Consider the following 22,116-nt stretch of genomic DNA (forward strand, 5'->3'; position numbering starts at 1 on the left):
TCTAGTAAGTCTGATTCTGCCCCTCAGCCTAGCTGCAGCCACAAGAAAGGACGCTGCACAAAAAATTTCCCAAGTATTGGATAGCAGTTGTAGATAAAGTAAGGCAGGTTTGGCCTGAGAAAAACCCTTCTGTCTTAGTAAGGGAACCAAGAACTTCCTCCGAATCAAAGCATAGTGTTTACAGAATAAAACAAAATGTAAAGTATCTTGAATAGAGTAATTATCGCAGGAGCATAGCTCAGCATCCTCAGGTTTAGACCAAATCGGATAGTTCCCCAGAGTAAAATGTATTAGGTTGAATCGGGTAAACAATGCTTAAAACTCGTATGAAGTAATGCCAATATAAAATATATATAGTTTGTGTTTACATGACGCAATGCTCCACTACACCTCTTTTCTCGCAGAGTAACCATATAGGTTAAATCTTCTCTTTATGTCCTCTCTGATTTTTTTAGCTGTCTATGATTGTTTCTGTTCTGTTCCTTTCTTTGGGCCATATGGTTGATTCCTATTTAATCATGTTTTCAAGCTTTTCATAAATCAGAAGCCTAACATAAGCTCGGTAGCAGCTTACAACTTCTGGTCATCACGGAGTGGAAACTAGTCCCAGTTACTACAACGAACACCATCTTCCTTCAAAATCTTCTTCTGGAAGAGGTGCTTAATCAATCCATTTAGATTCCACCTTTCTTTACACTTCAGCTTTTGGTTTGCAATATCACTCAACTCAACGAAACTCTTCAATCTGAAGTCAAAGTCTCATAACAACCTCCGCTGGTCTCCTTCAATCCCAACGCAAGCTTTTTTTTACTTCCTTTTTTGTTAGAGTTTCATCTTCTAGCAGTCTTTTCAAGTCCTTGGGGAAGACTGACATACAGGAGATATGGAACAAGTAGCATTTCTTCTCAGATATGCAATACTCAACCAAGGCAACCTTCTCTACTTTTCCTTTGGAGGTGATTGGAGACCATTTAATGTCAAATCCAACAGCAGCACCATCAAGAAGGCTCATTCTGACATCCTCAGACAGGATGGAGCAGTCACTTGATTCATAGCTGTAAATTGTGCTACCGGGAAATTTCAGACTAGGAAGATCATCCTCAAGTGCATTCAGCTTTAAAACTAGCCTTCTTTTTGTCATCCGCTGCATCTCCCTTGGACACAGACATCCACGGGGGTAGTTCTTGCTCATTTTCTTTAAGTACTCAATGATAAGTGCAGAGGGATTCATACACACACTGAACATTAGAAGAACGCTTGCTACATTAATGTGACATGTTCTTTAAGGTCAACTACCCTTCTGCACCCATTTTGTGGAAAAGTACAACACAGCTTCTTGGCACCCAAAGGACAGTGTGGATACTTGGGTAGACACCCAAAATGTTGGGTAGTGCTGAACTTATTTTTTTGTGATAGAAGTAGCTCTTTGCTCTTCTTTGATGTATTTACAACGTTGTAATCTTTAAAAGTAGCATCTTTGTGTGTGTGTGTGTGTGTGTATATATAGATATATATATATATATATATCTGAAAGAGACACGTTAGTGATAGATTCCTTACCTTAGAATATTCGACGACGTCACGGAGTCACGGAGGCTACTTAGGCGCCACCCATGCCCACTGACGTCAGTTCTTTCTTTTTCCGCGCCGAAAGCGCAGATCCAGATTGAGCACGTACCGCGGTCCTTTTTTGACCACTTTTTTGAGACTTTTGTCTCCTTCTCTTGTCTCCTGGTGCACGTAGGGATGCCCGGCTTTAAGTCTTGCGGGTCGTGCCACCGTAATATGTTGGTGGCGGACCCCCATGATGTCTGGCTCTACTGTCTAGAGGACGACCACGGCTCCCGGGATTGTCGGGCCTGCCGTGCCATGGCCCCGAAGGCATTACCAGAGCGGCGCCGGAAGTTGCTGGAGGTCCGGCACTCCTCTCACCGACGCTCCGGGTCTAGGGGCTGTTCGCGGGACCTCTCGCGGAACCGCAGCCGTTGCTCCTCGGACTCGAAGTCTTCACCTTCAGATTCCGGTAAGAGACTCCATAAGAAGAAGTCGAAGAAGCGTGTTCGCTCTTCGACATCCCCCCGTCGCTCCCCGGAGGCGGACGTGGGGGACAGGGGCTCTGCCCCTTCTGCTCGCCTGGAGCTTGGGAGTCCCGCGGCATACCCGCTATACCCGGGTCCGTCGGCGACTCCCGAACAACGGCAAGAGTTTCTTGCTGCCTTGGACCGCCTCGGGGTCCCGCCGGTGCGCCTGCGGGCCCGTGTCCAGATCCTGTTGACCTGGTGGCACCGCCTCAGCGCCAGCCCCGGAGCCACAGGATCCAGCGCCCGCGGATCCGGCCCCGGCGCCACAAGGTGCAACGCTGCTGGCTCCGGCCCTGGCGCTCCTTTGGCTCCTGCCCCGGCTCCGCCCCTGCCTCCGCCACAGGCGCCACACTGGGTGCCGTTTATCCCGCCCCTGCCTAGGTTCTCAGACCATTTCGTTCCGACCTGGGATCCTTATTGAGATGCGGCTACGGTTCGACCCAGGCCGGCACCGCTCCCTGCGCCACTCCCGGCGCCGCTGGCCCCCTCTCCGGCTCCGGCCCCGCCGTCGCGACCGGCTCCTTCTACCCCGGAGCCGGATGAGGACTGGGACGGCTCCGAGGACCCCCTTGCGCAACAGTGTGACTCGGAGCAGGATTGGGTGGATGACCTTCAAGATGCGGGTGAACTTGATGTATCTTCTGACCCGAGGTTTGCCTCGCCTCTGCCTAATATGGAGGAGGGCGCTTCCTACACTATGGTGCTGCGTCGAGCCGCAGAGACTCTCCACCTAGACCTGCCTACGGTGGCCCTTAATACCAACCTCCTTACGGAGGTGCTCCAGACGGAGTCTACGTCGTCGGAGCCGCTGCTCCCTTTCAATGAGGCCCTTACCGAAGTCCTCTTGGGTGATTGGTTGCGGCCGACCTCGGGGGCACCGGTGGAAAAGAACGTCGCTCAACATCATCGCCCGGTGCCTGGTGATCCCGCCTTCTTGACCACTCACCCCACGCCTGAGAGCCTGGTCATTCAGGCCTCGACATCGCAGAGTGCCTTTCCCTTGGCTCCACCGGATAAGGACTCTAAGAGGCTGGACCAGTATGGCAAGAGGTTGTTCTCCTCAGCCAGTTTGGGGTTGAGATCGGTTAATACCGCCTGCTTATTGGGCTTTTACGCCCATGCAGTGTGGGATTCGATGGCGCAGGTTCTGCCTCAGTGCTCTGAGGAGGTCCAGGCTGCCCTTTCCCAAGCAATTGCGGAGGGCAAGGATGCGTCGAAGTTTGCCATCAGGTGTGGTTTGGACACCGCTGATTCGTTGGGCAGGGCGATTTCCATGACGGTGGCGTTGCGGCGCCATGCCTGGTTGCGTTCCACTGGCTTCTCGCCCGATGTCCAGAGCTCACTCATAGACATGCCCTTCGATGGCTCCCGCCTCTTTGGTGATGAGGCTGACAATGCCCTGGAGTGCTTTAAAGACTCTCGTGCCAAGGCCAAGTCTTTACCTCTTTCCTCGAAAAATCCTGCCACAGCGGGGTTTCGTTCCTTTCATGGCCAGGGCAGGGGTACACGGGCGCGCTGTTTCAGCAAGCCTGTGCAGACCCAGCCTCAGCAAGGCCGTGGACGTGGGTTCCGAGCTTCAGGGAGCACCCCACGCCAGTGGGTGGCAGGGTTCACCTCCACCTCCACCACTGGCGTGAGATTACGTCGGACAAGTGGGTGCTGCAGATAATCTGCCAAGGTTACTCGCTCCCCTTTCTGTCCTCCCCTCCAGCCATGCCACCTCGGTGCCACCGCATGTCGGGGGATCATTTGACTCTTCTCCGTCAGGAAGTTATGGCCCTCCTGACCAAGGGGGCCATTGAGCACATTCCCGATCAGGAAGTAGGGAGTGGTTGCTATTCCCACTACTTCCTAATCCCCAAGAAGGACAAGGGGGGCCTGCGCCCCATCTTGGACCTCCGGGACGTCAATCGCTTCCTCCGGAAGGAGAAGTTCAAGATGCTGGCTCAGGTCCTGTCTGCCCTGGACCCTGAAGACTGGATGGTAGCGTTGGACTTGCAGGACGCTTATTTTCACATTCCCATCCTGCCGGCCCACCGGCGTTACCTGCGGTTCACTGTAGGCCAGGAGCATTTTCAGTTTGCCGTGCTCCCCTTCGGTCTTACCAGCGCCCCTCGGGTGTTCACGAAGGTGATGGTGGTGGTCGCAGCTCATCTGCGCAGGTCAGGGGTGTCAGTCTTCCCCTACCTCGACGACTGGCTGTTGAAGGCGGGTTCGCCCCCAGGCAGTTGTTTCCCACCTCCAGACTACGGCCGATCTCCTGCATCTGCTGAGGTTCTCCATCAATGTGCCGAAGTCGCACCGGAGTCCCTCTCAGATGCTCCCTTTCATCAGAGCGGTTCGGGATTCGACACTGTTTCGGGTTTATCCTCCTGAACAGCGAGTCCGGGATATTCAGGCTATGGTTCCGCTCTTTCAGCCTCTATCCCGGGTTTCAGTCAGGATGACCCTCCGGCTTCTGGGCCTGATGGCCTCCTGCATCCTGCTAGTACCCTATGCCAGATGGCATATGCGGGCTCTGCAGTGGGACCTGAACTTCCAGTGGGCGCAGCATCAGTGCATCCTGTCCGATCATGTCCAGATCTCGGAGGGCGCTACACGGCAATTGCAGTGGTGGCTCACGAATCGCGATTGGTCCATGGCACATCCCTCTCCCTTCCCCAACCGGAGCACACAGTAGTGACGGATGCGTCCCTCCTGGGTTGGGGGGGGGCCACATGGTAGAGGCGGAGATCAGAGGCCTCTGGTCTCCGGCGGAGTCCCGGCTCCATATCAACCTTCTGGAGCTGCGGGCGATCCGGCTTGTACTGAAAGCATTGCTTCCCTCTGTCCGGGGAAGTGTAGTGCAGGTGTTAACGGACAACACCACCTTCATGTGGAATTGCAACAAACAGGGCGGGGTGGTGTAGGAAGGTGAATATCTGGCTATGGTTACCTCCAAACTTTTTGCCTAGTGTCTAGCTGGTTTTTCGACTTAGTTGGCCTGAGATCCTGCCATTCAGGGTCTCAGGCTGTCTGCTCTCTCTTTAAAATGGACTCCATGTACCCTAGGTACATACCCAATTGGTAAGGATCACCTTATTGGACCCTGTACAGTATACCCTAGGTACCCAGGGCATAGGTGGACCCTAGGCCTACCAGGGGCTGCAGCATGTATTATGCCACCCCTCGTCTGGCCTTCCAATCAGACACAACTGGCTGATCACTCAGCTGGGGCAAGGTCGTGTAATCACCCCTTGCTTAGGTGTTGTATGCCTATACCTACCTTATATATAGACACATGTGTACCTATCAGCCACTCCTATGGCAGGCCTTAACAATCCTGGAGGCAGAGTGCTTGGTAACATGTGAGATGGTGCTCTAGCATGAGCTGAGCCTGTCTGCAGCTTTCGGGACCATGTCCTTATAGCTGTTCTATGATATAGCCTACCATATACTCTTAAAGTACCTTATAATCTTAAACGGTTATGGTAACTATCGTTTGGCTTTATCAAAACATGTCGTGTAAGGTGTCTAACACTTTGGAATAATACCCCCATACCATTTCTGGTGATGAGGATATTATTCCTCCCTTCTAGAGGGAGAGACATGTTAAAATCCTACTTTGCTGTTTAACTCTCACCAAAGCCTCAGCATCACAAAATGGATGCTGCTGCCACAGACACGAGTCTGACCTCCTGCAGCTGGGAGCCCTCCCAGCCAGGGAGGCCTGGACAATAGGTTTCCTGCTTGGGGAGGTGCTAGCACCTCCCCAGACAGACTTTCGTGTATTGGGGCAGGGAGGGCTGAAAGGAATGAGACATGCCTGGGGCACACTAGGTGCTCCATGCATAGTCCAGTTCAAACCGGTGCTGGGGCTCTCCAGCCCCAGCTCTGGTGCGAAACTGGACAAAGGAAAGGGGGTGTAGCCACTCCCCTTCCTGGTCCCACCCATAGGAGGGACCTTGCAGGTAGCCCAGCCCACTAGCCCAGTATAGCAGTAGCTAGCTGGGCCCTGCTAAACTAGATTAACCTGAATCTGCAACTTGTACAGAAACTCTGGACCTGCGACGAGGGACGTGGGTCCGGCGACTGGGGAAAAGTGGCTAGTAACTGACTAGCGCGACTTCCGAGGCTCCCTCGAGGCTGTGCTTGGGGAATTGAGAAGCCCCACTCCCGAGCACCATCTGCAAAGAAGACCAGCTCCCCACACTTCACGTGTTCTGCGTGGGGCCCTTCTGCACCTGTGTTGCTCGACGTGTTGTCCGGTTGCTTGCCCGTTGGCTAGTAGCCTCTGCGACGACGAACCTTTACTTTCATTTTGCTGGCCCGGCTCCTCCAGACTGGCACCCGCTCCTCTGTGAAAGAGAAGCACCCCAGACCTTCCTGGTCTGCACCAGAAGCAAGTCCTCCATCCTGCGTGGGTTCCGCTTGCCAAAGTTTGTTGGGTCCTGACTCGACTTATACGCCGCCGACAGCAAGAGCCTTCGTGGGACAGCTCACCTCCTGGTCCTGGTCGTCCTCGACGTCTCCTGGTACCCGTGGCTGCTGCGACAAGCTTCACCTCTTCACCTGCATCTTCACGACATCGCCTGGTTCCTTCCTGGTTCCTGGCTGGTGACCTAGACTCTGTCGCTTCTGCTTGCAGGTTCCTTCCTTCTTGATCCCCACCTTGGGATCCACCGGAAACTCTTCACTGACTGCCTGTCAGCAACTTTCCTTCAGGCATCCATAGAAGACCACGACGAAACCCGACGCAAGTTCATACCTATGCACCCGCAGCCCGTGGGCTAGGTAACTTGGGTACTTCGGTGCTCACAAGGGTATTGACTATCCTAGGGTCTAGTTTCCGAGTCTCGACTTTCTAGCTATACCAGAAGTGTCCTAAAACTGTTAATTTCTAACAGCTAGTAATTCTATTGACTTTTACGTATTACGCGTGAGTGTTTCCACTCTGCACCTGAATCCCGTGGGCCTCCCACTTCCTAACCTTTGGTAGTATAGTGTAGCCCCAGCGATTCCCTAGGCCTAGGCCTATCCTGTGTTTGTGACAGTGGTCCTTATACCACTTACTTAGTATATGGTTTGCGTGGCCCCTAGGGCCTAACTGTATTACTTACCTGTGTGACTTAATGTATGCTTAAATAAGACTGTGTTGTACTTACCTCGAATCTCATAAAGAGTGCTGAGGGTTTGACTAGAATAAATACATTCTATTTTTATATATATCTGTTGTGGTGTCCTTTCATTTGGTATTCAAGGGATTACAAATGGTATAACAGCTGGCTTCACATGCCATACAGAATTTAGTCTTAGACTGCTCTTGTCCATGCTACCACTAGGATAGCTGGTCTATAAGGTTGACTTTACAACCAATCACCATAAGGGTTGTTTGGACTGATACAGGGTGTACACTAGAATTAGTGACATCATATATCAGGCCAACTTCTCACAGGTGGGCCGTAGACCCTATGTCAGGAGGCTCTGCGCCTCTATACATGGCTGGGACATCAAGGCATTACCTTGGTGGTTCAACACCTGGCAGGTTCTCTGAACGCCAGGCCGGACAAACTTAGCCGCTGGTGCATGGTGGATCACGAGTGGCGTCTGAACTTGGACGTGGCGCAAGGTCTCTTTCTGCGATGGGGAGAGCCTTGGTTAGATCTATTCGCCACCGAAGAGAACGTGTAATGTCATCAGTTCTGCGCGTTGGAATTTCCAAGGCGGCACTCGCTCGGAGACGCTTTTCGTCTCGAGTGGAGCTGCGGTCTGGTGTACGCCTTTCCACCTATACCACTTCTGCCCAGAGTGCTGAAGAAGATCAGGCGCCACCGGGCCCAAGTCATCCTGGTGGTTCCGTATTGGGCACGAAGATACTGGTATCCCGAGCTACTCAGTATGAACATCGATCCCCCGATCCGTCTGCCTCTTCGGTTGGATCCTCTGTCGCAGCAGCAGGGGACGGTCCTCCACCCAAACCTTTCCAGCCGCCACCTCCATGCTTGTAGATTGAGCGGCGGCAGTTGACACCTTTCGATCTTCCTCCCGAAGTCTGTGATATCATCTTGGCAGCCAGGCGTCCCTCCTCTAAAACGGTATACGCCTGTAGGTGGAACAGATTTGTGGCATGGTGCACAGCTAAGTCTGTGGATCCCTTTTCTGCCCCTCTTTCTGAGGTTCTTCTGTTCCTTCTCTCTTTGGCCCAGAAGGGCTCTGCTCTGGGCACTGTTAAAGGTTATCTTTCGGCCATCTCTGCCTTTCTACGGCTTCCAGATCAGCCTTCTCTTTTTTTTATTTATTTTTTTATAACCAACTTTTTATTGATTGGTAGGGAGGGACAGTCAGGCAAATTACACAGCTGTACGCCTACAACCACTGAGGCCGGCAGCAAGGACCATAGCTGTATAGTACAAGTACAAGAGGACAAAGCAGAGCTCCTTCACCGCGTATCATAAGGCCAGCAATATACGCTATTCACAAGGTCCCATCCCGGTTCAGTAGGCCTTGTATCCCACCGTCCCCCTGTCCTGGGCCCACTTTCAAGTACGTGCAGTATTGCCCCACCAGCTGCAGCCCAGCACAGGTTACCGCATCTGTCCCGCATAAAAAAAACCCCACAGTATGTCTGCAGTCGCAGATCCATGAACCTAAAGATCAAATCGAGCAGGTGCAGCAGTCATTGCAGCCTAGCCTTCAACAGGGGGCCCAGCTAGGCCCTGCACGAAGGGCAGTTTAGTCGGCCCTGCGCCCATCGTTACCATGCGCAAGTCAAGTAAGCAACACACACTGGGCCAGGCTCATACCCCCGTCGTTCGCCAGGTCGCAAACCTTCCGTGCAGTGCTGTGTGGGGCTCCCTATTAATCCCATATCCCTCATAGAGTCCGGGGCTCCGGATAGGACGCATCTGCTCAATGCTATCTTGACAGTGATACCTCGTTCCACCTCCCTAAACCCTGAAAAGAAAACAAGCCAATAACTAGGGACGGGGCGGAAAGAGCGGGGGGGGAATGCCGGGGGAAGGAAGAATGGATCTGGCCAGGGGGCAGGGACTGCAGGCCCTCCCTACCCATATAGCCTTCTCTTTTTAAGTCCCCGGTTGTTAACCGTTTTGTTAAGGGTATTACACATACGTTCCCACCTGTGCCCTTCGTAATGCCTCAGTGGGACTTGAATCTTGTCTTGACTTTTCTGATGTGCGCTCCCTTTGAGCCCCTTCATAACTGTCCCTTACGTCTTCTTACACTCAAGACAGCTTTCCTGGTAGCTATCACCTCTGCCAGAAGAGTGAGTGAGCTCCAGGCTCTTTCTTCCAAACATCCTTTCCTTTCTGTTCATCCGGACAAGGTGGTTCTGAGGACATGTCTTTCTTTCTTGCCAAAGGTTGTCACGCCCTTCCACATCGGGCAGACCATCCCTTTGCCCACCTTTTTTCCGCCTCCGCATCCTTCAAGGGAAGAGGAGCGGCTCCACCGTCTGGACCCAAAACGAGCGCTCGCATTCTATCTGCAGCGTAGACAGCAGTTCCGGGTGGATGATCAGCTCTTTGTTGGCTACGTTTGCGCCAAATGAGGTTGGGCAGTGCACAAACGGACCATCTCCCGGTGGGTCGTTCTGTACATCAGACTGTTACTCCTTGGCCAAGAAGGAGCTTCCTGTGGGACTGCATGCCCATTCGACCAGAGCAACTGCTGCCACTACTACTTTGGGATGCGGTATCCCCTTGCAGACTGTTTGTCAGGCAGCGACGTGGGCCTCGCTTCACACGTTTACCAAGCACTACTGCCTTGACAGTCTGGTCCGAAGAGACTGCTTCTTTGGCCGTTCTGTGCTCTGTGACTTTCAGGTGTAATCTCGTTCGCAGACCCACCACCTGGGTTGCTATTGCTGGGGTATCTATTCTAAGGTAAGGAATCTATCACTAACGTGCACAAGTTACTACTTGTGTAACGATATATCTGTAAGAGACATTAGCTAGTGATAGATTCCTTACCGCCCCACCCATCCTCCCCGTTCTGCGAACTGATTACTAGGGTTAAGGTCATCCCCTTTTAGGGCCCTAGTTTTATGCACCAAAGGTCAGTTTCTCGCATGACTACGTTTCGGCGCAGAAAGTTGTGTACAGAACTGAGGTCAGCGCGCATGGGTGGCGCCTAAGTAGCCTCCGTGACGTCGTCCCGGCGCACCCGATGTCAGTGATGGGTGCGGGCCGCACGGCGCCACCTACTGGCGCGCAGGGGTACTGCTAAGCAGAAAACTTTCCGGATCCAGACTGACCCCTGGGAAATATTCTAAGGTAAGGAATCTATCACTAACTAATGTCTCTTACAGATATATCGTTACACAAGTAGAAACTTGTACATATATATATGTATGTTGAGAGTGCTCTATACTGGAGTTGCTTTCCACATAAAACTTGAGAGCTACCCAGAGTTCTCTGCTTTTTTTGTATGCATAATTTATGTCACTCTATGCCTGAAAGGGTTTTATTTTGACTTATACTGGGTGCTCCCTTGTGTCTGGACATAGTTATACCTCTCTATAGAGCCCTGATGTGCGAAAAACACGTGTTTAAGGGTTGCTTTTTTTCATTTCAGGTTGGCTTGGATGGTATTTTACCAATCCCGAGCTGTAATACTGTGCCTGGAGTAGTTGAAGGCTTTGGCCATTTCAAAGCTCGGCATGGACAGCACTTTGCTAATCCTGTGCTTAAAGACTGTGCTGTAGAAATGGCAAAAGATTTTGTCCCTTTCTATCTGTGTTTGGATGGCACCTTGCTAATCCTACGCTTAAAAACTTTGATAGTAAAGCAGACATTTGAGGTGAGCAAATTTAGAGTGTCGCTGGTGTTGTGTGCCCTATACTGGAGCTGCTTTCCACCTAAACTTGAGAACTACCCAGAGTTCTCTGCTTCTTTTTTTGCATAATTTATGCGTCACTATGCTTGAAAGGGTTTTATTTTATATATATATATATATGTATGTGTACTAAGTTAACTGTAAATGTACTTCTACAGCATTGACTATATAATTGATTCTCATGGGACCACTTCTACCCCCTTGTAGAGGTGAAAGTAGTATTACTTGCTCAGAATCTGGTGGAGATGGTGTCTGGAAATTGAATGGGGGTGCTTGCAGCACCTTGTGGGTAAAAACAAGCACTACTAAGTTTTGGTAAATATACAATCTTAATTTGGGCGCTTATATTTTTCAAGTGTTGTACCTCAGAATGCCTAGCTAGAAAAGTGTCCTAGCTAAGTATACACTTGGGCGAGAGAGGTTTTTTTGGTGGGGTTTCCTGTAAAATAACGATTATCCTTCCAATGTAAGATTGCACCAAGTCACTCTTTCGGAGCAAAACCTGTGATTTGGAAATGTAATCATTTTTAGGTCTCGCCTGGCGAACGCAGCGCGTAGCGCTGCTGTCAACAGCGAGATCTGTTGTTGCTGACTTGCCTCGGAAGTGGAACAGGAGATGGGCACGCGCAGACTTTTGGGGGATTGGAGCCTGTGTACGCGCTTACAGCCACGCGGCGTGCACATCTCCTGTCCCCCTTCCCTCGCAAGCCAGCATGCAGTTTCACTTTCGCTTTTTTTTATTTTTAAATTCGCCCTTTCGTTGGAGCTACCCGCAACGGTGGGTCTGCTCAGGAAACAAACATCGACACTGTGCCTTCATCGTGACTACCACTGGACAAATGGAGAATCCCCCACTCACCCGGTCTGCGGGGGGAATCCTCCACTCACCCGGTCTGCGGGGGGAATCCTCCTGAACGGCGGCTGGCTGCGGCGCTTCCGGAGCACTCCAGCTCCACTACTGCCAGCACGACGCGGGGCTCTCTCCTTAGGCATGGAAGCCCCGCACAGCTGTCTGCCGCTCTTCACCCGGGCCCCCTCCTGGGGTTATTGTGCATATTATGGCTACTGTAGGCTTGGTGGCCTTACAGAAGATTACATAGTGTTTAGTGCATGTGTATGGCACAGTCCCACTCCTTCCATTGTGCCGAGGGGCTTTTAGGTCTAAGCGCTCTTTCCAGTTCTACGATGGCCCCCTCCCTAACTGGATTCAGTGGTCTGGCCGTTTTATATTTGTTGTGTTTGGTATTGTTGGAAAGAGAACCATTGGCATTATTTGGCAATGCCAATAGCTCAAACTTTAATAATGCGAGACCTATTGCATTGCAAATACTTGTTAGATTGTGGTGTGACTCTATTAAAGCTATTATCTGATAGAAACTACTAGCCGCAGATTCCTTCACGTAAAATTATCCCCAGGCGTGAGACTGGATCCGGAAACTTTTTGCCACAGCATCCCTGCGCGCCGGGGGCGGGGCGACATCACGCGACTCTGTCCTGGCGTCGTCCGCGTACATGATGTCAGCGAGGTCACATAAGACCAGCCCTGGCGCGCCCACATCAGTTTTTTCCTTTTCCGCGTGCAACGCGGATCCGTTCCTTGCTATGGGCCTGTTTAGGGCCCCCTTTCTTCTATTCCTTTTGGTGGAACAGTGTGCGAATGCCTTCGGCCGTTAAAACTTGCACGTTTTGTGGGCGTCTTATGTCGGCGACGTACCCGCACCTCATTTGCATGTGGTGTTTGGGGGAGGATCACGGCACCACAGATTGTGCAGCGTGCCAAAAGTTGAAGTCGCGGCGGGAGCGCCGAATGAAACTTCTCTCGGCACGTCTCTCCAGGTCGATGTCCTCCCCTCGGTCTGCTTTGGCGGACGGCTCCAGGTCCGGCCGTGGTCGTCGTCCTCGCCTTTCTCCGATGTCACTTGAGCGTCGCTTCCCGGTGGGTAAGTGTCGCAGTTCGTCCCCGGGGGCTGGTTTCAGGCCTACCAGGGTCGTGGACTCTCTGCGGGTGATGCGGCCCCGCCTGTCGTCCTATCCACCGTTTCCCGGTGTTGGGGCATCGAGAGTACAGACAGAGACTTACGCAGCGGCTTTGCAGGCCTCACTAGTATCTCCTCCTCCTTCCCCTCCTGGGGCGTCGGCAGATCCCTCGCCCTGCGCAGGGCCCTCCGTGGCGCCGGCGCCGACTGGGTGGGATCCAGGCTTGAAGGATGTGGTGATGTTGGGGTGCGGCTCCTCTGGGGCACCTCCTTCAGGCCACGGCGTCTCTGCCTCGCATCCCCGAGCCCCTCTTCGTCCCTTGGCAGGGTGGTCCTGTCTAAGGCTGAGGTGACACCGCTGCTGCGTCGGCAGCAGCTGGACCGTGCGGAGCCACAGGGGTCGGCGGACTCTCCTCGTCCCGCTCCAGGTCGAGGCCGAGGGCGGACCCCTTGTTCCTCTCTGGGCCCCTCTCATACCTTCTCACAGGCGGCTGCCTTGTTGGAGGGCGAGCCGAAGGTTGTATCGGCCCTAGCGCCGCCACAGGGGTTGCCGGGCGACCTTCGCCTCCTTCTGGGCCGCGGCCGGCGGAAGGCTTCGGGCCCCTCCCCGGGCCCGTCCCATTCCCCTACGCAGGTGGTTGCCTTGGCGGGGGTCGTTCCGGCGCCGCTCCGGGGCTGGTGCGGCTCCAGTTCTACTCTGGTCCTCGCTCCGGTCTCTTTTCCCCGCTCCGGTCTCTTTTCCCCGCTCCGGTCTCCGGTCCCCGCTCCGGTCTCCGGTTCGGGGTGACTTGGAGGTCCCTTGCCTGGTGACGCCTGATAGCGCCGGTGTCCTGCCTCAAGCAGCGGACTCTACGGCTCCGCGCAGGGGTCGTACCGCGGATTCGTCTTCGGACGCTCCTTCTCCGGAGGAAGGCTGCATTTTGGTATCGTCCTCCCCAGAGACTGGTCACCGTGTGGTGTTCTTTTCACCAGCGTCGAAGGGCGGCTCCCCGCTCTTCCTGAGGCAGAGGTGCTCGTCGGAAGAGCGGCAGGGGCCTCATTCTTCGGCTCCTCATGACTTCCAGGCCTGGCCCTTGCCCGCCCCGCTTGGCCTCGGGGACGGCTGCCTTAGTTTGCAGCTGTGACCCACGGAGGAACTGCTTTCTCCACCACGGGGCCCTACTGATGTGGGTGTGGCCTTCGCTCACGCGGTGTCCGCGGCTGTGGGCATCCTTCGCACGGGTGACCCGGTGGCTCACTTTCTGGTGGACCATCTGTTGGAGGTCCTCCACCAGGGCTCTGGTAGGAGGGAAATCTTGCTTCCCTTTGAAGGTGCGCTCCTTTCTGCCTTGACGGGGGCTTGGAGGCGTCCTGCCTCCGGGGACCCGGTGCCTCCGCATCTTCTGCATCGGCACCTTACGACGCCGCGTGACCTGGCGTGCCTGTCCATTCACCACTTTAACACCTTGTGTGTGCTGGCTCAGGCCTCCTCCTGTTTGTGGGACTCGGCTGAGTCTCAGCAGCGTCCCAGGAGTCTGCGCAGGTGGATTTGCGGCATCATGCCTTGGATGGCCGTGAGCTTGCGGCGTTTATTCTCCACTCTGCACTTCTCTGAGGCGCTGGGCCGGGCCATGGCTTCCTCAGTCGCTCTTCGTCGCCATGCTTGGCTTCGGGACGGCGTCTTCAGGAGAGGCTCATTGATCTCCCATTTGATGACAGTCTGTTGTTCCATGCCCCGGCCAACTCCGCCATCCAGAGGCTCTTGGCAGGGCTCCTTCTTCCTCCGCCGCCTTGTCCTCCTCCTCCTCCTCCTCTGTCCCCTCCTCAGTGACTTCTGAGTTAGGGTTGCTTCTGGGCCTTCTTAGGCCGGCTGTCATGGTTGTGGAGTTTGTTTTTGTGGCCGTTTACGTCCTTCCTTGGGACTTTGGCATTGTTGGCAGCTGGACGGCCCTTTTGTTGTTCTGTGTGAGTTCTACAGGAGTTGTTGCGCAGACTTCGCCCTGAGATTGAGCCTTCTGCTTTGCTTGGGCTGCTGTCAAGCCTGCAACGGGGGTGCTTTTTTTCCATCTGCGGAAATTCTTCCAAAGAGGGTTCCCATATCTTGGGACTTCACGTGCCCTATGTGGGGTTATGGTGGCTGTCATATGGCTTGCGCTCTGCTGGAGGGTTCTGGTCGCCTTCGGGTACCTGTTCTCCATGGTGTTTACGTAGGTTGCTTTTGCCTCCTAAGGTCATGTGCGTGCCCACTCATGGTGGTGGCCCGGGCCTCTCCTCCTCTCCCTGCTCCCGGTCTGGGGTGGCCCTGTGTTCTCCCTTGCCAGGCGTCGCCTACTCGGCCTTCCTGGAGCCTCGGGCTGTTCTTCTTGCTTCTGGTCTTGACTGCCGGCATTGTTCTGGATGGCAGGCTGCTCTCCATCTGGAGTGGGCTCGCTTTCTTCTCCCTAGTTTCCTTGGGCTCTCTAGGCTTCTTCTTCTTCCGTCTTCCTGTCTTGGCATTCGGCGGAAGCTATGGTGCCTTGTGGGGGAATGGGGTGGTTCAGCCTCTCAGCCCTTGCCCTTGGTTCCTCTGCTGTGAGAGTTCGAGCCACCTCAGCCTTCTTTCCCTCCTACATCCCCTTGGGGTCGGTGGGGTTCTGCTTGTGGGGGTTCCCTTGGCCTGGCAGGGGCGAGGTTCTACCTGGTCCACAGATCTGGTCCCCTCGGGGGCCCTCTGTTCTGCATTGGCTGGTGGGGTCCTTTCGCAGACCCTCCTTCCCAGGGGTTATTGCTAGGGTATCTATTCTACGTGAAGGAATCTGCGGCTAGTAGTCTCTATCAGATGTACGAGTTATTTACCTTCAGTAACGATGTATCTGGTAGAGGTGTTTCTAGCCGCAGATTTCTTCACGGCCCGCCCTTCCTCCCCCATTCGGCGAGGACCCTTGGGTTGGTCTTTGGTACTCGCCTCCCGGTGGGGGACTGTGTCTCCTGAGTGCCTTCCTTGCTCTTGACGGATGGGGGCGTGGGGGGGTGGGTTGCCTAAGTGTGCCATGACTTTTACGTATGCTCTTGCCTCTGGGGCACAGGGATGGGAGGTTGTCTGTGCTGGCAGGGTGGCTGTGCAGGTTCCTGCTTCTTCTTTCTTCTTTCCCTGCCCTTGGGTTCTGCAGTGTTGGCACTACTCCGGTGGTGTTGTTTTTTTCACCGTTTCTTTCCAATTTTTTCTGCTCGTCGCACACTGTTCCCATGTTTCCACAGTTTTTTATCTGGTGATTCCACGTTGTGGTGCGGAAAAGTTCTCCAAAGAAAACTGATGTGGGTGCGCCGGGGCGGGTCTTATGTGACCTCCCTGACGTCACGTACGCGGACGACGCCTGGGTGGAGTCGCGTGATGTCGCCCCGCCCCCGGCGCGCAGGGATGCTGTGGCAAAAAGTTTCTGGATCCAGTCTCATGCCTGGGGATAATTCTACGTGAAGGAAACCGTGGCTAGAATCGTCTCTACCAGATACATTGTTACCGAAGGTAAATAACTAGTACGTTGTGGTAAATCTTCATTTGGATTTGTTATTATTTACTGTTGCATGGTTCTCGAATGAAGTAGTTGTACAAAAGACTGGCTGGTCAAATGTGGAAATTGAATGAACCTTGAAAGTAAATCACGATAATTTCAAAGCATGTCACGATGGCTCTTCAGTGGGAGATGTTTCATGCCTTCTGACAATATATGTCTGCTATAGGAGCAAAGGGCTCATCAGTTAATCGTAATCTTGTGGAAAAAACTCCCAAGGTGTTAGCATGGATCTGGAAATCTTGTAGCAACATTTCGCATCAGTAGCTGGTATGAATGACTTCCGTGCCAGATGTGCTGTGCACGGTGCCTCCCTAGAGCGCTTTCATGAGTTCCTTTCTTTCCATGCCAACAGTCGTGGATCCCTAGAGCTACCTCAGTCAACTTTTGTAGAGGTATTTTTCCAACTATTATTTCCAGTGTGTTGGGACAGTTCTGATGGATACATCCGTTTGTGGATTTCTCACCTTTTAAATTATCCCAATGCACAGCTTTCCACTGGACATCACAATTGAAGTGCTCCACATGCGACTCCGCATGACGTCATTGGAGCCATAAAAGGACCTTGTTGGCTTGCTGATGTCGGTTCCCTAATTCCGCGGTGTAGATTTTTTTTCCCAGGCTCTCTATTTCTGGGAGATTTCTTCGATACTGTTGATGCGACTTTGTAACCTCTGAAGATGTCTACTTCTAGGAAATAGGGATTTAATCTGTGTAGGGGATGCGGAGGTCAGATGTCCATCACTGACTCGCATGAAGATTGTCTATGGTGCTTGTCTTCGGATCAAGACGTCGGGACATGTTCATCATGCAAACAAATTAATCCATAGGCCGAGTTATTCATGGCCAAAGCTAAGAAGCAGAAGAGGGGTTATAGACACACTCGGATCTGGTCAAAGTCACCAACGCCTCACACTTAAAGTTCTTCCCTGAAGCACAAGAAAAGTGGTGCCATGGTTCTCGGCGTCGCGCCTCGAAGGATGAGTCTCTGAAGTCGGTGTCTCCAAGTCCTAGAAGACTTCGTAGAGATGCGGTATTTCAAACACCTTCTCCGGGGGTTTCTCTGGCTCCATCTCCGGCTCTGAGGTCTGTTAGTCCTCCACCGGCACCAAGGCTTGCAACTCCACCTCCAATGCCTCCGCCGAGAACTGATTCCACAACCCGAGCCAGATTTGGTGCCTCCAGGTACGGCTCGAGAACCCTTTAATCCAGATCAGATGTATCCATCATTCCCGACTCCTTGATCGTATCTGTCTCACTTCTTAAATGCTATGTTTAGCATTTCTGCAAGGGCTGCAATTCCATCTGGTGCGCCTGCGGGCCCCATGGGTCCACTTCCCTACTCTCTTGGATGGTTTCTACCTAACTTTCCGCAGGCACCTTTCATGCCCTTTATTTCCATGACTCCGGGAAATGGGCCTCCACAGGTGCAGAGACTGCCAATGCCGTTGCCTTTTCTAGAGGGACGTGGCCTTTTGAATGAGTCATCCCAGTGCTGTCTGGATCCGATCCGGCTTCTGCTCATCCTCAACTGGCTCCATTATCTATACCTTTGGATGCTTCTGCGACACCGGCTCCAAAGTCACCAACTCTGCCTCTGGTGCCGATACCGAGGGTAAGATCTCGTAAAGAGGCACAAAGGCTTTTGGAAGAGGAAGAGTACCGAGAGGAGCATGAGGGAGTTGACGAAGGGAAAATTGTTGATCTAGGGGCAGTACTGGAGACTACAGTGAGTCGTGCCTTTCTGCCTCCATATAGGATTCAGGAAATCCAAGCTGTGGTTCCACTGTTTCATAATGGTGCGTTTGTTCCAGTCCTGAAGGTCTTGCGCCTGCTCGGTCATTTTGCTTCCTGCATTCTGCTGGTCAACCATGTACGTTGGAATATGAGGGACCTCCAGTGGTGCCTCCAGAGGCAGTGGTTTCAACACAACGGAGATCTCCATAGACACTGCAGAAGATCTGAAATGGTGGAGTGTTCCGGTCAATCTGTCTCAAGAGAAGCTGTTACACCCTTCTTCTCCGCTGGCCACGGTGATGATGGATGCCTCCACTCTAGCGTGGGAAGCTCATCTGGGGGATCTGGAGGTCAAGGGTCTTTGGTCTCCAGAAGGAAGATTGTTTCACATCAATATTTTGGAATTGCGGGCGATACGTTTGGCCCTCAATTCCTTCCTCCATTCCCTTCGCAGTCAGTCTGTTCAGGTCTTAACGGACAATTCTACTGCAATGTGGTATGTCAACAAGCAAGGAGTAGAGTCGTATCTTCTCTGCAGAAAAGCTCTGCGACTCTGGTCCTGGTCTCGGGATCATCAGATTTGCGTTATCGCAAATCATCTGGTCGGGTGCTGAATGTGCTTGCGGACAGTCGAGGTCAGCAGTATTCAGCCGATCAAGAGTTGTGTCTCCATTCGGAGGTGGTAATTCATATTTTGAAGCTGTGGGTATATCCTCAGTTGGACCTGGTTGCCATTCACAAGGAAGCACACTGTTCATTTTGCACTCTCCAGTATCCGATGCAGGGAGTATTTGGGGACATGATTCAGTTGGATCAGGGCTCACAGATTTTTTTACACATTTCCCCCCGTACCCTTGATTCGTCGAGGCCCAAGTCGTATTGATTGCCCCGGATTGGCCGAGAAGGGTGTGGTACACAGACCTTCTTTATCTCTCTTTGTGCCCTCCGCTCCGTCTCCCTCTCAGGGCAGACCTCCTCTCGCAATTGCTGGGGCAGGTTCTACACCCCCACCTCCAGAGGCTGCACCTTCATGCCTGGAGATTGAAGTGGGCAAACTGAGTTCTTCCTCTCTCTCACCTGAGCTGGTGGACGTTATTTTATTGGCCAGAAGACACTCCGGCAAATCTGTCTATGCTGGTAGGTGCACACAATTTTTAAAATGGTGTGGAGAAAAGACTATTGACTCCTTGAAGGCCCGTTTACCTGATGTCCTGAGTTTTTCTCTTACCATGGCGCAACAAGGTGGCACTGTGGCAACTGCTAAAGGTTACTTATCTACCTTGTCAACATTTCTTTATTTGCCAGATCAACCCTGGTTGTTTAAATCTCCTATACTTATGAGATTCATTGAGGGTCTTAATAATCGGTTTCCTCCCACTCTCTTTATTATGCCTAAGTGGGATTTTAATCTAGTTCTTACATTTTTGATGGGTTCGCTGTTTGAACCTTTGCATAGTTGCCCTTTGAGGTTTCTCGCATCCAAGACTATATTTTTAGTTGCAATCACATCTGCTAGGAGGGTGAGTGAATTGCAAGGTTTTAGCTACAAACCTTCTTTTACTTCTTTCCATGCGGATAGGATGGTTCTTAGGACCAGAGCTTCTCTCCTGCCTAAGGTGGTTACTCCATTCCATTTGGGGCAGTCCATTACCTTGCCTACTTTCTACCCTCCCCCCTCATCCTTCAAAGGAGGAAGAGAAACTTCACCGTTTTGACCCCATTGAACCCCAAGAGGGCAGTGAGCTTCTTCTTGGATAGAACCAAAGAATTCAGTTTGGATGATCAGCTCTTCATCGAATATCTTGGCAAGGTGAAGGGCAAGGCTGTCCAGAAAAGAACGCTTTCCAGGTGGATAATCCTTTGAATAAAGGTTTGCTATGCCATGGCCAAGAAAGAGCTTACTGAAGGTATTCGTGCTCATTCTGCCAGAAGTCAGTATTCTTCTTCGGCTTTGGCTAGAGGTGTCCCTGTGGTTGACACCTGCAAAGCTGCAACTTAGGCGTCCCTCCACACTTTTGCAAAGCATTATTGCTTGGATTTGGAAGTGAGGAGGGACGTCCTTTTTTCATGTTCTGTGTTACAGGATTTATTGATATCTTCAGGCAGGCACCCTCCTCCGAGTCCGGGACTGCTTGGGGATTCAATTCAAAAGGTGAGAAAACCACAAGCAGATGCATCCATCAGAAGAACAAGTAACTTACCTTTGATAACTCTTTTTCTGGTGGATACAGTATCTGCCTGTGGATGCCTTACTGACCCACCCGCCACCCCATTTCCTGTCTGCTTATTCCAAAAATATAGGATTGCATTTTCTTTCATACATATATTTTATGTGATGTTTTGGGCTTAAATCATGAATTTACTTGGATTTGGGATCTGTCTATGGTGTGGTATTTCCTTATTTGGTTGTGTTTTGTATACTATTGGAAATGTTGTTAGTTCACCCGTTTCACCTCGAAGGCACGAAAAAAATTCTGTGGGAACTGACGTCCGCATTCAGACAAAGTCTTATGTCTTTGATAATGTCACGCGGAGTCGCGTGCAGAGCCGTTCCATTGTGACGTCCTTGTCGATGTGGGAGAGTTATATTTCCATGGAATGCTGCACATTGGGATAAATGAAAAGGTGAGGAATCCACTGGCAGATACTGTATCCACCAGAAAAAATGCTACAGAAGGTAAGTATCTTGTTCATCCCCTCCAAAACCTGCGGGTTTTAAATCTTGCGGGGAATGTTACGTACAGATGTCTGTGACGATCCGCACTTGCTTTGTCTTTGGTATGTTATGCTATGTTAAATTTATTTGTAAAGCGCAACGGTTACCCTGGGGTGTCCTGGCGCTAGTTTACTGTCATTTCAGCCATCACCAGTAGAGAGGAATTTTAATTATTGAACAACCACGTTTTCAACGTCCTTCTGAAAGCCAGCAGATCTGGGAAATTTCTGAGCTGGGCCGGAAGTCATTCCACGCCTTGGCTGCTCCGAAGACAAATCTTTGTCCTCCCCATGATACCTTTTTAGTGAGCGGAACTATCACCATTTTAGCTCCTGATGAGCGTACATTTCTTGTAGGTATGTACCAGTTGAATTGTTTCTGCAAGCACTCTGGTCCAGTACCTTGGAGTGCTTTAAATACGGTACACAAAGATTTAAAAAGCACTCGCTTTTTTACCGGGAGCCAATGTAACTTTTTAATTTCGTTGGAGATGGCCGCAAATTTGGGCACCCCAGTGAGTAATCTGGCGGCCGCATTTTGTATCCTTTGTAGTTTGTTTAAATAGCGTTCCTGAATTTTGAAATAAAGGCCATTACAGTAGTCAAGTTTTGACAAGACAAGTGCAGTGACCACTGTTTTCTGACTCCCTGCTGGCAGGAATGGCAATTTGTTTTTTACTGATTTAAGAACAAACGCGGTTGATGACGAAACTGCATTGATTTGGTCGCCCAGGTTTAATTTGTCATTGACTATTATTCCCAGGTTTTTTGCTTTCTTCATGGGGACAGGAAGTACTCCCATTGTTGATCGGCACCAGCTCGGATTCCAAAAGTTAGGAGCGTTCCCAAATACTATAACTTCTGTTTTATTAGAATTGAGCTTCAGGCAATTTTTCGCGTTCCAACCGCTCACTGCTTCCATGCAGTTATGAAAACGATTATCCTTGCCCACCTCCTGTCCTGGCAGAAGAGACACCACGATTTGGGTGTCATCTGCATAGGAGGTGAGATCAAAACCTAAGGTGTTAATGATAGGAGCCAGTGAGGAAACATAAACATTGAACAACGTCGGGCTCAAAGACGACCCCTGTGACACCCCACAGGTCAGAGCAAAGGGCTTTGATTGGTATTCACCCAGGGATACCACTTGTGTTCTATCAGTAAGCAAGGATTGCAGGAGATTCAGAGCCTTGCCCCGAAGTCCACATGACCTTAATCGGTCCATCAAGAGGTCATGATGGACCG

The 22,116-nt window shown here is 51.8% G+C and overlaps 1 protein-coding gene and 1 pseudogene across 1 annotated transcript in view; one reads left to right on the forward strand and one right to left on the reverse strand.

The window, feature by feature from the left end:
• The window catches only part of BIRC6 (baculoviral IAP repeat containing 6), a 1,973,616-nt gene that overhangs the window by 1,010,363 nt on the left and 941,137 nt on the right, over positions 1-22,116 (forward strand). The gene's annotated exons all lie outside the window — the stretch shown is intronic.
• Positions 509-20,077, reverse strand: LOC146821250 (bifunctional 3'-5' exonuclease/ATP-dependent helicase WRN pseudogene; annotated as a pseudogene).

The sequence above is a fragment of the Triturus cristatus genome, chromosome 6, assembly GCF_964204655.1.
Source record: "Triturus cristatus chromosome 6, aTriCri1.1, whole genome shotgun sequence".
Taxonomy (NCBI): domain Eukaryota; kingdom Metazoa; phylum Chordata; class Amphibia; order Caudata; family Salamandridae; genus Triturus; species Triturus cristatus.